Source organism: Plecotus auritus (assembly GCF_963455305.1).
Source record: "Plecotus auritus genome assembly, chromosome: 11".
NCBI lineage: Eukaryota > Metazoa > Chordata > Mammalia > Chiroptera > Vespertilionidae > Plecotus > Plecotus auritus.
In genome coordinates, this window is record NC_137777.1 from 56210991 (window position 1) to 56224973 (window position 13983).

Genomic DNA, 13983 nt, shown 5'->3' on the forward strand with positions numbered 1-13983 from the left:
ATTTCCTCTCCTTGAGAGGTATCAGAGCACCCTGCAAGGGGATAAGTTAAATGAGCACATATATTGCTTGTTTTCTATCTTTAATTTGTATATTTGTCAAGGCCAACTTCCTCAAATGTATTTCTCAGAAATAGAATTTTTCTGTTGGAAATAAAATAAGCCCCACATTTATCTATGATTTAGTTTTCTGTACCTTCATGGGAATGTGATACAAAGTAGCAGCCAGGATTTTGGATATGATAACAACACACAGCATGTGGCCTCCTAGTCGCTGGTGATGAACCCTGACACCTGGGCTCCAGCGTGGCGTTTCCAGTCACGGGGCCCCTGCAGGTCTGCTGAGCCAGCTCAGAGGGGGCAGCCGCCTGTGTCCTGCCTGCTGCACAGCGGGAGAGGCGGCCTCCTCGCAGCCCTGTGGTCCCAAGAACCAGGCTCCTGACCATGCGGTTTCCTGAGAGCTTTCCTGCGCAAAGCCGTCAGGCGTCAGAGCTATCGTGTTGCACGGTCTGCGGGACTTACCTAGTGGGCTTCCCCGAATGGTGAGTTCAGCATGCACGTGAGAGCTGCGAGTGTTGGTCGTGCAGGAACAGACCATCTCCAAGCACAGCCACCCCCTGAGGCAGCTCTGCCCTCCCCACATACTCAGAAACCCCCAAGTCCAGGCAGCAAGCTCCCCCTTCCCTAATGACCCTCCCTGCTGTTTGGTCCAGGCGTCCTCAAACTACGGCCTGCAGGCCACATGTGGCCCGCCGAGGACATTTATCCAGCCCGCCGGGTGCCGCTGCCTGTCCTGCTTAGCAGCCGACTCGTCCCGGGCCCACAGTGCACATAGGAATTTGTTCATAGTTTTTTTTTTAAACTATAGTCCGGCCCTCCAACGGTCTGAGGGACAGTGAACTGCCACCCCCCCCCCGGTTTAAAAAGTTTGAGGACCCCTGGGTTAGACTCTGAAACAAGAGGCCAGCAGAACGGGTTAGGAAAGGAAAAAGTTCACCCAAGGGAGTGTGTGTGTGTGTGTGTGTGTGTGTGTCTGAGTGTGCGTGTGCAAGCTCTTCTGTATAACATATAAAGCTCTTTATAAATTGTCTGTTCACTATTTATCTACCCTCCTCTGTCTTGGGATGGAACGCTTTGGACTTAAATAAATACAGGAGTCAAGCTACCTTTTCATTCTTACCTTACTCATCTACCTCAGCCGCTCATCTACCTAGAAATGAAATTCTAACTTTGTTGATAAAACACTTAGTATCGTTACATCTGGAATTGTCAGTGCAATTGGTGTTGTTTTCATTGATTATAAAATGATACATTAAACTAATATATATTGTTAGTCATAGATGCTATATGACTAACAATATGCTAAAATACAAAGTTTAATACTTCCAACCTTTAAAGAATGACTACTACAGAAAAGATTGTTTAAGGAATGAATGCATAGAATAAAATGACCAGTAACCAATTCATTTCGGCTGATTTTAACTATACTGAATGAACTAGTAACTGAATAAACTAATTGCATATTTAGTGTTGCATAGACAAATATCTATGTTTTACAGTGATTTTACCATAGGAAGTTTGCTAGGCCATTTTTTTTGCATGTATTCATGTTAGGCCAGCAAATTGAGATTAGGTCAAACAATGATTGCTGATTAAGAAATAGCACAAAGAGCCAAAACCGGTTTGGCTCAGTGGATAGAGCGTCAGCCTGCGAACTGAAAGGTCCCAGGTTCGATTCCGGTCAACGGCACGTAACTTGGTTGCGGGCACATCCCCAATAGGAGGTGTGCAAGACGCAGCTGATCGATGTTTCTCTCTCATCGATGTTTCTAACTCTCTATCCCTCTTCCTTCCTCTCTGTAAAAAATCAATAAAATATATTTTAAAAAAAAAAAAAAGAAAAGAAATAGCACAAAGGGTTAGCTAGGAACCAAAGATAGGCAAGTTACAATGACAAAAGAAAATCATTTTATTGTATTTGAAATAATGAGAAAGCCTAGATTTGAGGAATAAAGAAAAAAATCAATCCCAGGTCATTATTTACCATAGATTTAATGCACTACCACACATAAATAATGATGTTCCTTTCTCCGAGGTCTGTTAGTGCCAAAGGAGAGAGAGAGAGAGAGCGAGAGCGAGCGAGAGAGAGAGAGAGAGAGAGAGAGAACACGCAAGTGCACTCTGGGCAACGTGTGGGCCCTATTCAAGGAGACAAGGCAGCCACCTCTGTCCCCCCGTGAAGACCAGCAATTAAGCAGTAGCCTAGGCCGGACAATCCACACCATAAATTATGTCCTATGGAAATTAACGGACTTGCTCCGCAGGAACATAATAAATCCACTTTGTAGTGGCCTTTGAGTCTGTTACTGATGGATGAAGGTTACTGACCCCTGGATCTACTTGAGGAACTAATCCTAGCAAATGAAAGTCTAACTTTGTTGATAAAGCACTCAGTATCATTGCATCTGGAATTGTCAGTACAGCTGGTAGTGCTACGACAACGAATACAGAACCAAGAGATCACAAACTATCATCTCTAAAATAATTCCTTTCCATAAGTAAGGGAGTGGCATTCCACTCTAAAAAGACTGACTTTGCTGCCGTCTTTCGTCTAAGACACGTCCCTCCTGAGTGCGCAGTCAGATGTGGTCCATGGAACTGACTCTCATTTCGTGGGATTCAGTGTGAATGACAGAGCTTCCATTTTCATCAGAGCTAAGAGCTCCCACCATTTCTCCATGGCCTCAGAACAAAAGAGCGAAGTCTACCCACCAAGTGCTGCTTCCCATCTTCACCCATCAGTGGTACTCACTGCCCCGTGGTAAGGGAACAGTAATAACAAGCATAACTTCTATCCAAGTGCACACAACTGTGTGTGGATACGTCCTGTGTTTAGGAAAGCCAGCCTGCTCCAGCAATCCTCCTATCTAATAAAAGAGTAATATGCAAGAGAGGGTAGTCGGGGGGGCGGGGAACCAGGCCTGCAGGGGAGGACAATTCCTGCAGGGAGGACAGTTGGGGGGGACCCAGGCCTGCAGGGGAGGGCAGTTAGGGGTGATCAGGCTGGCAGGGGAGGGCAGTTAGGGGTGACCAGGTCAGCAGGGGTGGGCAGTTAGGGGCAAACAGGATGGCAGGGGAGCAGCTAGGCATCGATCAGGCTGGCAGGGGAATGGTTAGGGGGTGATCAGGCTGGCAGGCAGAAGTGGTTAGGGGCAATCAGGAAGGCAGGCAGGCAAGCAGTTGGGAGCCAGCAGTCCTGGATTGTGAGAGGGATGTCCTACTGCCTGTTTAGGTGGGATCAGGCCTAAATAGGCAGTCGAACATCTCTCGAGGGGTCCCAAATTGGAGAGTGTGCAGGCTGGGCTGAGGGACACCCCCCGCATGCACAAATTTCATGCACCGAGCCTCTAGTCACAGCATAATGTGATTGACAGAATCTCTCTCTGTAGAAGGAATTTTTAAATACTGAACTTTTGATGGAAGTTTACAAGATATTCAATTAACAAGTGTTAACTAGTGAATACGAGTTTAGAAACATATGTGGCATATATGCAACATAGTAAATGTAATTTTTATTTTTTCATCAAATATTTATTGAGCCTTTACTATGTGCCAACTCTCAAACCCTATAGACATAACAGTGAGCAGATAAACAAAGTCTTCACCTTCATGTTCATAGTCCATCAGAGCTTATAGACCATTGGAGCCCGTGGTCCACCAGAGCCCATGTCCACCAGAGCCCATGGTCCACCAGAGCCTGTGTCCACCAGAGCCCATGTCCACCAGAACCCATGGTCCACCAGAGCCTGTGTCCACCAGAGCCCATGTCCACCAGAGCCCGTGGTCCACCAGAGCCCGTGTCCACCAGAGCCCGTGTCCACCAGAGCTCATGGTCCACCAGAGCCCATGTCCACCAGAGCCCATGTCCACCAGAGCCCGTGGTCCACCAGAGCCCATGTCCACCAGAGCCCGTGGTCCACCAGAGCCCGTGTCCACCAGAGCCCATGTCCACCAGAGCCCATGTCCACCAGAGCCAGTGGTCCACCAGAGCCCGTGTCCACCAGAGCCCATGTCCACCAGAGCCCATGTCCACCAGAGCCCGTGGTCCATCAGAGCCCATGTCCACCAGAGCCGGTGGTCCACCAGGGAAAGAAGGAAATACACTGAGAGATGTAGTGAGAAGTGCTCGGAAGGCCACTAAGCAAAAAGAGGGGCTGGGATGTGACTGAGGGCCTGCGTGAGGGAGGGCACTTTGGATGCTCACATTTGGGGAGAGACTGACCAATGAGGGAGTGTCAGCCAGCCCTGTGAAGCTCATTGCACTGACTCATTGGTCCCTGCTCTGCACAGCACTCCAGCCAACCCAGCCAACTGCTGCCCTCGGGCCTGTGCTGGAAGTGCCCACAGCCCAAGGCCTGACGTGGTTATGGAGCCACATTGAGCACCTCCCAAGTTCCCGATACAGGAAGAACGCAGGCAGACCTGCGACCCTGAGCCCTCCTCTCCTTTCACCTATGAAATCTGTTTCCGCATAAATGAAATGGGGTTGAGCCAAAGGCTCTATTAAATTCCTTCCAGACTGAAGAAGGTTTTATAGAATACTACAATGTCCTTTTCATATGTAGAGAAAAAGAAAGTATTGACCAGACACTGTGCCCGATGAGACCCCTCCTGAGGATAAGCTCTCACTTCGGGTTTAGATTTTGTATTTTCCTAAAAACAAGACCTACGCTCCTCACAATTTATGTGAAAAATACACACACACACGGAATTCATATGATCCACTGAGATCCTCCCCGTGTAGCTCTTGTTACTTAAACAATTTAGGTTGTGACTTCAAGTCTATTGAGCTCCTGGTCCCTCTGACAGAGCTCATGTAAGCCCAGAAGGGATCATCGCCTCAGCAGAAAGATGCCCATATTCAGGGTGCACTGCCATGGAGGAGAAAAACCAATAGAGCAATTCCTGTTTAGGGAAACTTCTTCATAAGAAACATCACTCGTTCTCAAATGTACAGTATTTACCATCATTAACAAAAACTTTGCCACAGAAGGGTTATAATTCACACGACCTTGTTTATGCGATCTTTTCAGAACTTAAGTGTCTGCATCTAATTGTCTCATAACATATGTCATCTCCCTAAAATGCGGCGTTTACCTGTGCGCGAGAGAGAAGGTCGGGAAAGAAAACAATGCAAATGGACGCTTTGGGGATCACACACACCTTTATCAGTTACTCGGAATGAAAAACAATTGAGAGCAATTGCCACCGGCAGCAGTAGGGTTGTGACAGTAGGATTAACAGAGGACATTACACAAGACACGTCTAAGAAATCATTGTCTCTGGAGCATGAAGGTGGACCCATCAGACAGAGGCGGCGCCGGACAGGACAGTGGTTCCTGGTCTCCCAGAGCCGGTGTGCGGAGGGCGCCGAGGACAGGGACATAAGTCAGAGCAGGGACCTCGGCACTAAGTGTGAGCCCTGGACCCCGCCATCTGTCAGCCCTGGACCCCGCCATCTGCCAGCCGTGCTCCCTTCCCTCTCCCTCTGCCAGAGGAAGGGCCAGCCTTTCGTGGGCGCCAGGACGTCTCCACGCCCCTCCCGTGTTCTCAGACCCTGCAACTCCCACAGAGGCCTGTGGCCCCTCCACCCGCACATCCAGGCTCGCCAGTGCTTTTCCAACGCAGAACCCCTGCCTGCTCTGCTCCCATCCCCCAAGGAGCTGGCAGGAGCTTTGAGTTGTCCTCCCTCCAGACCCTGAGCAACTTAGAAGCTACTCCCCCCTCCCCTGGGCAGGGCGGGGAGCGGGGGGGGGGGGGGGGAGGGGAGAACACGGGCAGCCCCCCCACCGCCCAGGAGGCCACATCCTTTCACTTCCTTGGGCTTGAAAGGGATTTTAGTTCTTTTTCTGAAATGTTAAAGTTTTATAAAAATAGAAAGCTATTCCTACAGGAGCTGCACTCCTGCTGTTACTCGTGCTGTTGAGATGGCCCAGGACAATCTCGCTGGGGCGAGGCCTCATGCTGTGGGGGATCCAGAGCAGAAGTGACCCCTCTGCCAGCAGGGATGCTCCCTCAGCACCCAGCACCCACAGAGCCGCTGATGCCCCCTCACTCTCCGCCACCCAGTCACTGTGCATCAAGGGAGCAGTTCACAACCCGTACCTTTTCCCCACATATCGTATCTGTTCTTTCTTCATTGAGTGTCTCCAATATTAAATCAAAAGATTTCTCAAAGATGGAAATTTGTCTAAATGTTGTATGGATGTAGCCCCACAGCAAGGCAGTGCCTGACTGATTATAGTGGGGGGCAGGGAGAGAAAGAGGGGGGAGGAGAGAGAGGGAGGGGGAGGGGGAGAGGGAGAAGGAGAAGGAGAGGGAAAGGGAGAGGCAGGGGAAGGGGGGAGGAGGGGGAGGGGCAGGGGAGGGAGGAAAGAGGCAGAAGGAGGAGGGAGAGGCAGGGGAAGAGGGAGAGAGAGGAAGGGACAGAGAAAAGGAGAGAAGGGGAGAGAGACACACAGGGAGAAAGAGGGAAGGAGGGGGAGGATGGGGAGGGGAGCTGGGGCAGATGGAGGTCAGGGCTCGGGGCAGAGCAGGAGTCCCACCCACACTGACTGTGAAGATGGAGGAGACCTTGAGCCTGGGATGGGATGGGATGGCGTCTACAAGCTGAGAGTGACCTTGGCGAACAGACAGCAGGATGTGGGGCTCTAGTCCTACATGGACAGGGAAATTAACTCTGCAACAGCCTGTGTGACCCAGAACCTGGGCTAAGAGGTACCGAGGGCATCTTGCTCTGCCTTGTGAGGACCTGCCAGCTCTGACTTGGGGAACCAGGAATGTGTGAGGGCGCTTGTTAGGGGTGCAGGGAGCCTGTGCGGGGCCTGCACACTGTGCCTCTTCACTTAAAACCGCGTGCACCGGGCCTAGTGGCCCTTCTTCTGGCCCCAGCGGCTGCAGACCCGCTGTTAGTCATAAAGGCCCCACTTGATCTAGCAGAGACAGGAGCAGGGGAAGGGGTAGGGGCTGGGGCAGGCAGGGCAGGGGCAGGGGAGGGCAGGGGAGGGATAGGGAAGGCAGGGGAGGGCAGGCACAAGGGAGGGCAGGGCAGGGGAGGGCAGGGGAGGGGGCAGGGCATGGGAGGGCAGGGGAGGGCTGGCACAGGGGAGGGCAGGGGAAGGGGAGGGTAGCGGAGGGCAGGGGCAGGCAGGGAGGGCAGGGCAGGGGCGGGAAGGGTAGGGCAGGGGCAGACCGGGAGGGCAGGGCAGGGGAGGGCAGGGGCCTTGAAGAGCCAGGCCCTGGAGCAGCAGAGCGGCCATAGAGACAGCTGGCTGTCACCGCCGGGCGCACACAGGAGGCTCTGTCTGCCCTCCCAGAGCCCTTGGAACGGAGAGGTGTAGTCATGTGACTTGCGGTGGCACCGTGGTCGCCAGGGCTGGTGGGAGAGGCGATCACTCCCTATAAAGTGTGCAGCCATGGCTGGAAGGCGAATGATTAGTAATTTTGATGGGCACCTATGCCAGGCATGAAGCCCCCTGAGTGCACGCCAGCGCCCCAGAGCCTGGCGGGCGGGGTGCAGGCCCTGAGTACGGGCCATGGCTGGTCGCAGGATCCCACTCGCCTTCCTGGGTGCACAGGACACCCAGTGACCAGGGGACAAAACAACCAGGACGACCGGTCAAAGGGCCTATTTAGGGACCGACACCAAAGCTGAGGGAGCAAAGCGAGGCCCCGGGGGCTAGTTACAGGCAGCCTGCGGTAAGGGACGCCACCGCTCCCCAAGCAGCACTGTCCCTACAGGGGGCTCCTCCCACCATCAGGGCACAGGCCTCTGCCAGGCTCCCGCTGGCACCCAGGCAAGGGGCGCGCCCATCTGCTCCCTGGCCTGGCAGATGTTAAAGAAAATGCCAGGAAAAACAGACCCCTGTGCTCAGGGAAAGCAGGATGATTGTGTTTCTGAAAACAACCTCAAAGGTCATTTGACCATTTCTTTAGCTAAGCTGCTGTTCCAGAAACCCGGCCCCAGGAGCAGAGCTGGGACCCTGCGCGGCTCCCCGGAGTCTCCCATCACACCCACCCCCAGCGCTCACCAAAGTGTTTGCTGAACCTGTTGCTTTTTGAATTGATGGATTGCTCTTTCCCCCTTTTCTCTTGGTAAAGTTCTTTCTATATGAAGCGATATTAATGTCTTCTTCATTGTAAATGTTTTAAATATGTTTTTAAATTTAAATGTTGTTCATAGTATTTTTGATGAACATATTTTTATTTTATTAAAGCAGAGTAGGTCAATTTATTTATATATGACTTCTCCCTTATATATAAAAATGAACTTTGTAAAGTTAAAAACTATCCTATCTAATAAAAGAGAAACATGTAAATTGATCGTACTTCCGCAGTGCCCACAAGCCACGCCCACCAGCCAATCAGGAGTGAGTATGCAAATTAACCCAACCAAGATGGCTGCGGCCATAGAGCTGGAGTGAGCAGGAGGCTTGGGTTGCCCCAGGTGATGGAGGAAGCCAAGCTTCCCGCCGGCCCTGGCTGGCCCTGGCCTCCGCTCAAGGCTACAAAGTTTCAATTATAGAAGATAAATAAATCCCAGATACCTGCTTCCAGCCAGCCCTGGCCTCCACTTAAGGAGGCACTGGAAAAAAAGAAAAGCAAAAGAGAAGGGGCTGGGAGCTTGGATCGCCAGGGGCCGTGGCCAGCCTGCAAACAGCCATCAGCCCCTCACCCAGGCTGGCCACACCCCCATGGGGTGAGGGTCCCCGCTGGGGGCTTGGCCAGTGTGCAAACAGCCATCAGCCCCTCACTCAGGCTGGTCAGGCACCCCAGCGGGAACCCCCACCCTGAAGGGGGTGTGGCCAGCCTGAAAATGGCTCTTAGCCCCTCACCCAAGCTGGCCAGGCACCCCAGCAGGACCCCCACCCTGATCTGGGACACCCTTCAGCACAAATCAGCTGGCCCCCACCCATGCACCAGGCCTCTATCTATACTAATAAAAGGGTAATATGCTAATTAGACTGGGAGACCTTCCAGGAGACCTTCTGGATGTTCTTCTGGAAAAGCCATGGTGGCGGGGCTGAGGCAGAGGCGGTTAGAGGCCAAGAGGGGAGGGCAGTTGTGGGTGATCAGGCCAGGATGGGACAGCAGTTGTGGGTGATCAGGCTGGTGGGGGGCGGGGCTGTTGGGGGTAAGCAGACCAGCAGGGGGGCAGTTGGGGGTGAGCAGGCCAGTGGGGAGGGGAGGTGGGGGCAAGCAGGACAACAGGAGAGGCAGTTGGGGGTGAGCAGGCCGGCAGGGGAGGCAGTTGGGGGCAAGCACACTGGCACGGGGGGCAGTTGGGGGTGATCAGGCTGGCGGGGGGCATTTGGGGGAGAGCAGGCCAGTGGCAGGGAGCAGTTGGGGGCAAGCAGGCCAGCAGGCAGAGTGGTTAGAGGCAATCAGGTAGGCAGGCAGGTGAGCAGTTAGGAGCCAGCAGTCCCGGATTGCAAGAGGGATGTCCAGCTGCTGGTTTAGGCCTGATCCCTGTAAACCGGCAGTAGGACATCCTTCGAGGGGTCCCAGGTTGGAGAGGGTGCAGGCTGGGCTGAGGAACACCCCCACCCCCGTGCACGAATTTCATGCACCAGGCCTCTAGTCTTTTATAAATTTATAAAAAACAGTTCATATATCTCATTTATTTCATCCTATGTCACTGACTGTATCTTCCCCTAAATTATTATATGATAGTAGTATTAAAAGACATCATTGTTCTAGTCATGCATTAGTGAGAGTATCCCCACGTTGCACATTTAAATATAATTTCAGGTTTTAAAGTGAAAGAAGCTCTGGCCAGAGTATCTCCATTGCCTGGGCATGGGCCCATGCGCCCGGAGAGTGCAGGTCTGCTCCCTGGTCAGGGCACAGGCCCAGGCTGCAGGCTCCATCCCCAGTGGGGTACATGCAGGAGGCAGCCAATCCATGTTTTCCTCTCTCTCCCTTCATGCTCTCTCTTTAAAATCAATTTTAAAATACATATTTTAAAAATGAAATAATGATGACTTTGGCTAAATTTTCATTAGAGATTGTCAAAAAGATCCCATGGTTTTCTTCATTGTGTGTCCTGATGTGATGGAATGTGCGGGCCAGCAGCCCCAGACTGACCATCAGTCCTCTGGGCGGGGGGTCTGCACGCACTGCTTGGCCTGGTATGAGCATCTCATTCCAGAGACGCACACACATCCCGTGCTCACACTGACCTATTGGCTTTATTTCTGTGCCACCTCCAAGTGTTCGCATTATTACTGTGCAGATTCAGAGGAGACGCTTAGCTATAGCAGCCAGAAATGTTGAAAAAGAGAATAAATAGGGAGTGGGAATTACTCCACGGGAGCCCGGCCAGCTAGGGCTAGAGTTCCCTCAAGGTTTGGCGTCCTGTTCACGCAATTTTGAAATCTGGGCCGCTGGGATGGAAAGGTCGGGAGAGGTGATATCTGCTAAAGGAAGATGTTCTATTAGAGTTGAAAATTAGTTAACATTTAGAAGTAAGAAATTAGCACCTGAAATTATGCTAACAAATAATCTACACACTTTTATGAATGTTCCATTGAACTGAATGACAAGGAATTATGAAGCGATGGGGTGTGTTCTTCAGTCCTGCAGTCGTGGCTACAGTACGACTTTGTAACAGACCTAAGTCCCAGCTGTATGTTACTGCGTGTTTGGTTTTCAGTTTCTCCATGGGAGATGTGCGTTATTTTATGATTTGGCTGGAGATGACATGGCTCCAGGGATTCGTAATAAGATACAAGCCTTTATTGCAAAGCGTCCCGTTCTGCTCTGATCCTCACCTGCAGGCCTATGTCACCTATCGCTTGTGGGACATGCCAAGTCACATGGATTTCGAGAGCTGACCCATCTCACCTCCAACCAAATGTCATACGCTGCAAGACAACGTGTTCTTCCATGACCAGCGCTTCCTGGGAGGGGTGACAAGAGCGTCATCACTCTCCTGTTCTGAGGACACTCTCTCCATGGAACTGGCCCCAAAGCCAGAGGTGATTGGTCAACTGTGGTTGGTCTCTTGGCCACTGTGGTCTTATGGCTGCCAGTCAGTGGTCACTGGCTTACCCCGTCCACTGCTGTTACATGTTCATGTATGTGAGCTCTTCACCACTGCCTCCATTACATCGTAAGGTCACTTGATCAGGGCAAACCCCTGGGGTGACAATCCCATGTTGTGAAGGGTGGGAATGGACCAAGGCCAGGACGCTTCCCAGGGCAGAGAGCTGCCTCACCCATGGGTTCTGAGGCAAAACCACTCGCCTTCTCTCTCCACTCAGGCCTCTCATGAACATGAAATGTGCCCATGACTCGAGCTCCGCACACATTAGGAATGCCCCCCAAAGGAACAAAAGAGAAAATTTAGTAACATTTTCTTTCATCAAGTATTTAATAAAGTACACTTAAGTCACAGGTTTTTACACCACCCCCAGGTTCTGGATTCTAGCTGAGCTCTGTTAGGACACTAACACTTAAGAGCTAATTGTGTATATTAATTATTACATAGCTATGGTGTGTTGTTTGCATATTTATAAGTATCTAATTTAAATGTAATTAACACAGTGATAACTTTGTGGCAACCTGCACTTCTAGCAGCTGCACTACCGCCAATGCGATGGCCGCTCTGTGACAGCAATTTGCAAAGGGGTGTCTCTGTGACTTATGGTTAGAATCTGGTTGGAAGATACATCAGAGGGAAAGCAGCAAGCGATGGACATAGAGGAGAAACACAAATCAGGTTTCCGTCCTTGCAGAAAATATGGTACATTACCTTCTTCTCCACCCCACTATCACCCTCAGATCCCAGGGCAGCAGCATCGCAGGAACGCTTCCAGGGCTCCAACCGGCCTACAAGGATGTTTTTGGAGGAAGGATATCCGATGGGTACTGTCCTTGCAAAGACTCAGAAAGCCACACCTTTTTAAAAATAAAATCAGTCTGCATCTGTCATTTCCTTCATTCACTCATTTTTGCAAAGAATACTGTAAGTGCAAAGAATAAATATTTAATGTGTTTTGCATCACTGTGTTTATGTCTTAGCCAGCAGCACCGAGATAAATGAACAAGGCAAGATGCTCTGAGAAAAATAAGTACCATAAAGGAAACAAGCCAGTATTTTAAAACATTCCCCACAGGTTCTCCAGTCCCGAGGCAATGAGAGAAACATAAACCATGGCTCATTGCAATGGACACAGGTGCTCAGGGGACGGACCCCACTGTGCGGCCCGTGTGGGAAAGCCTCATGTTGCCTGTTCCTTTACTGACGGCCTCAGAAGGAGAGGATTTGGATGTGGGTTTTCTGGATTTCTTATGTAATAAGTATTTCAATTCTTTTTTAGCTGCTGAATTTTATCCTTAAAACAGAGAATTTGGTTTCAGAATTTTTTGTGACTAAATTTTAGTCTCAAAACTCATCTGAAATTTATTCACTCAAAAGATTTTACAGCATATTAACAGTTTAAAATAACTGATTTAAAAAATTCCTTCACTCTTGGTGAGCTTACACACTAGTAGAGGAAATCAGCAACCATGAGGTAGCACATCACCCGAGACACAACATAACCACCAGGAGACAATGCAGAGCCCAGCTGGGACTAGGGATGCTTGAAGGCAGACCACCAGAGTCCATTTGATAAGAAGGTGCCTGGCATCTGGTTGGTTTGAATAGCACAGAAAAAATTCATATAGATATAAAACCAAATACAAAGTTAAAATAATAGGATGGGGTTTTAGACATGAAATTGGTAAAACATTTTTAAAAGGCTCTGCAGTACCATGAAGGTGCCCAAAACTACCCTCCTCATGCTCGGCTTGGGACAATTTATGTTAGAAAAGCCTTTCTTCAGAGCAGATCTGGTTCTACACACAATTAGCCTTAAAAGCATGTGCCCTCTGACCCAGGAGTTCACGTCCATATTTCCCACAGAAATGTTTGACTGTTATAACATAAAAGCAAAGATCTGGGACCAAATTAAATTTCCAATAGAAGAAATGGATTAAATAGATACTTGACCATCTGTGAAATGTGATATCACCCTATCTCTCTAATAAAAGCCTAAACGGCCAGCCAACCTGCCCACCGTTCGACTGTCCAACCGGTAGCTATGCTGTGCACTGACCACCAGGGGACAGACACTCAACGCAGGAGCTGCTGAGCTGCGGTGACTTGGCAGCTGCGGTTCTTGGGTGACACACCCAGAACCAGAGAGGAGGAAGCCCGATTCCAGGGTGCATCACCCAAGAATGGCCCTCTTGCAATCTGGGACCCCTCAGGGGATATCAGGGAGCCAGTTTCGGCCTGATCCCCACAGGCCAGGCAGAGGGACCCCACCAGTGCATGAATCCATGCATGGGCCTCTAGTCTATACTAATAAAAGGGTAATATGCTAATTAGACCGGGTGACTGGACAACTTCTGGACATCAACTTCCTTCCAGACAGGCCGGCAGGGGGGCAGTTAGGAGGTGATCAGGCTGGCTGGCAGGGGGGCAGTTAGGGGACAATCAGGCAAGCAGGCGAGCAGTTAGGAGCCAGCAGTCCCAGATGGTGAGAGGGATGTCCGACTGCTGGTTTAGGCCCGATCCCTGGCAGTCGGACATCCCCTGAGGGGTCCCTGGTTGGAGAGGGTGCAGACCAGGCTGAGGGACACCCCCCCATACACGAATTTCATGCACCAGGCCTATAGTTTTTAAATAATAAACATTAACATTAATTGATATAAAAAGTTCAATATATAGTTAAGTGGAATGAGCTTATAAACATAAAAAAATTTCAGTTTAGAGTTTATATTTCTCTAACACATCCATTTCAGTTGTTAAAAAGCTACATTGTTTTTCAAAATAATTGCAAAATAGATTTGTATTGATTGCTATGGTTACATTTTACTTCTAAATGTTTCATTTTGTGTAACCTTCACATGTTTATTGTGTAAATGGTGAGTTGA